Raw genomic sequence first — 3,687 nt, forward strand, 5'->3', positions numbered from 1 at the left:
CAAGTGGCGGGAATCCCGTGGCGCTAGTGAGTTTCTTGTTCTTCTTGTGGTTGCTGATTTTGGTGTGGTTCCAGCTCGTGTAGGGAGCTGGTTAAAGTGGTTTAAGTTCTTTAACATACTCTCCCAAGGTTTTCATATCAACCCTAGGTGATTTCAAGTCTTCCAAAGTGATTCTAGAGCCGAGAAACCCGAATTGATTGTTAGTTTCACTTCCTTGTTCTTGTGGCTGCATTAGAAGGAAATTTTGGGGTGAAGTAAGCTCAAATTGGAGTTGTTCTATCTGCTTAAGGGTATGTAACCTTTTACTCTATATGTATTTGAGTTTATACAAGTTACGGCTAACTCGTTAAAGCTAAAACATGTGAGATATCGATCAAAAGGCTTGTTAGTAATCTTGTTGATTGTTGGACTATTTGGGAGGTGTTCTTGCAGTGTTTTATGGCTAGAAAATTTATGGAATAACTTCAGTATATTTTATTGTTACTATCAATATTTTTCCTGAATATAAATAAGAGAGAAAGGGTTCAAAATATAGTGTTATTAGACGTGATTCGAGCTTGCCGCTTGACGTGTTATTGTGCTGGTTGTGTTCCATATAGCTACTGGTCATTGTTTGGGCTGTTTGGTGACTTTTAGTAATTATGGGATGCATTACAAACAGGGGAGGTGATGTCCATTTTCTTGTAGAATATTGGTTTTGACATATGAGAGTTACAAAGCTTATGTGATGGCGACGAAGTCGGTTTACTAAATGGAGATGTAAGAAGATCATACGGAGCTTGGTTGACAACTGAAGAGAAGATTGAAAAGGTATATAAAGGAACTTCCTTCTTTCTTTTGGCATGATATAAAGTAAAATAAACGTAAACAATACCTTATTTCATAACAGATCTATTCCTAGAAACTAAGGTTGTCCATGTTGTTCTTTTCTTATAAAGTTACTAGTAAATTTATCCGCGTTTCACGCCGCTGTAAACAAAATAAAATACTCTGAATTATAACAGTATATTTAAGATACATAAGTACTGTAAAAATCAATATAAAAATTAGAAATTATATATCGTTCTAGAGAAATGAAAAGGCTTTGAGACTTTATAAGGAAACACTGATTTGAGAAATTATGCACAAATTTACAAATGGTAGAGAAAGAACAAAGAGAGAAAAATTATGAAGAATAATAAATCTAATTATTTTCTTCTTGCAATAAAATGAAATAGGAAAATGGAAGAGAAGGGAGATTGTACGATTTTTTTTTTTACGTATGGAGAGTAGAAAGTTCTCTAGCTAAACTAATTTTGTTCATAATTTACTGTCATATCAGGCCATTGGTGCATGTGTTGTTGCTGGTGCTTGTTCACCTCGGTTAATATGGTTTCACTATTCTATACATCTGCTTTAGCATGAGCAAAAGCTGTTTCAGATGATAAAAAATAGGTTGGTACTGTTCCTACCAAAGCTAGATTAGATTGATTTAATTTGTGAGAATGAACTGAAAGTGGCATTGGTTGTAATTCTGCCTTTCTTTTTTTTGGATTTCTCTTTCTTAGCTTCTTCTTTACTTTAAGGCTCGTTTTAGTTCCTCCCTCTTTCGGTGCTTTTTCTTTTTTGTGCTCCTCCTTATCCTCTTCTTTCTTTCTTGCCATCTTCTTTCTTTAGTTCCTCCTTCTCTGGCTCTTAATTTGGGTGGTCCAAAACTCATAAGACTATGTGTGCTGGCCAAAAATCCGTTAGTTTGCTCACTACACTCACTGGATCAGTTGCTCGGATAATGATTAATTTTTTATCATTCATACACATTGAGATCTCATCAATTCCTGCAAAATCCCATCATACTATCAAACAGTTACTCTTTTTTTGTAGTTTTTAGATATCTCAGTAAATTAGCTCAATTGATAGTGAAGTTGCAGAAGTCCCACCTTCAACTTCATATGATTTCCAAAATTAAACTTCATATTGTTTCTAAACATGAAGGCGAACAACTATATTCTAAAATTATAAAGAAGAGATTCACATTATATTGAGAATTGAGAGTAACAACAAGAACAAATTAAAGATAAATCCTCTTTGGCGAGTGGGAGAAAAGAAGAATACTCAGCAACAGAAGATGATGAAGAGGGGAAAAAAGTGATATTATATTCTCTTCTTGTACTTTCAAGAGTATTTCAAACCTAAATAAAGATTTATAAGGAAATATATAGTGAAAAGTGATGATAGATTTAATTTACTAACTAATTGACAACCCTTAGTTATCCATGATCAGATTGTGTCACAATTATTTAGCTCTTTAAATGCGCAAACATTGGAAGGAAGACACAAAGAACGCTATCACATGGAGTAATAATAGGAATTGACATAACATCGAGTAAACTCTTTACTTATTACAGAAAAAAGTTTTGAAACTATCCTAAAAGAAAATTTGACAGTATAGTTGAACGAATCTCAATTTCATGTCTATCTGGGTAAATTCAAAATTAATGGTGTCTATTCAACTCAAAGTTATTTGTGTCAAATTATTTAGATGAACCAGTATGCAAACTTCTCATTTAACATATGGGTTCACTCTAATGAAATGAATTTATCCGAGGTAAAGGGTGTCTGAACACAATCTACCATTTTAACGTTGGCATTAAATCTCAGCCCCTAGTCAGACTAAATTAATTTTGTCTAAACGAAACAATTACTTCCTTTTTGGCATCACTGTGCTTTGTAAACATCACACCAATGCCCAAAACACAATGAAACAAAGAGAAAGAACAAAGAAGAAATCCAAGCCAAAAGAAATCAAAAGATGCAAATAAAAAATTAATAGTATAATTTACTTAAGCCGCCTAAATTCTCGTGTTATGAGAAAGAGTAGGTACCTTGCATGTTTTGGCTTTTCCAGGAGCAAAAATTTGGTAATTAATAGACTCATGTTGACACTTTTTAACTTCTGTCTTGATATGTAAATCAAAAAGACATGTGGAACTGAAAAATACACAAAAATGAAAGGTGATTTAATCGCAAACAGAATAAAAATAGTGAAAAGAGTGAAACTTGATATCTGAGGAACAATACAGGGATGCATTTTCACATGATAAGCCTTTAGTCCTTACATACGAATCTCAAAATACACAAATACATACTAACAGAGAAAAATGGTAACTTTTGTCAACATAACATCAAATTCTACAATGCGAAAAAAGTGAAGCAAATATTCGTCAATCATTAACTAACGAAAAATATTTACATGTGATTCTTCAGAGAAATCTTGCTAGTTTTGGAGATGTGGTAACTATAAATTGAGAAAAAGGATATGAAGGGTAGTTGAAACTTGTGGGAAAGAATAACAGAACAAAATATTTAAGGTAAAAAAAAATAATGAAGAGCAAAGACGACCGGCGAATGGAAGGAAGAAGAGGAGAGGAAGGCGTTATAAAGTGGTGTATAAAGAATGAGGAGTTTTACCTGGGAAGGGGAAGTAAAGAGACGTTTCGGAAAGGGTTTATAAATTTTAAAAACAGAAGGAATATGAAAAGACGGCTCTGTTTTTTTTTTTTTTTTTTAACTCTGCACTATTTTTTCATTAAAAGAGGTAAAACTCTAAGAAAATAGATAAATATAAATCCTGACATATTAGAAGTGCCACATCAGACTTTCATCTCCCTGCTTGATATAATTATATAGATTCTAAGCATGTATATGTCT

General features: G+C 32.9%; 1 long non-coding RNA gene across 1 annotated transcript; it reads right to left on the reverse strand.

The window, feature by feature from the left end:
• Nucleotides 1-1,040: 1,040 nt before the first annotated feature.
• On the reverse strand, nucleotides 1,041-3,425 carry LOC117274300 (uncharacterized). Its single transcript, XR_011408125.1, has 2 exons — nucleotides 2,862-3,425; nucleotides 1,041-1,814 (listed from the first exon to the last, which is right to left on the reverse strand). It is a non-coding gene; the product is annotated as an uncharacterized lncRNA (long non-coding RNA).
• Nucleotides 3,426-3,687: the final 262 nt, after the last annotated feature.

The sequence above is a fragment of the Nicotiana tomentosiformis genome, chromosome 5, assembly GCF_000390325.3.
Source record: "Nicotiana tomentosiformis chromosome 5, ASM39032v3, whole genome shotgun sequence".
Lineage (NCBI taxonomy): Eukaryota > Viridiplantae > Streptophyta > Magnoliopsida > Solanales > Solanaceae > Nicotiana > Nicotiana tomentosiformis.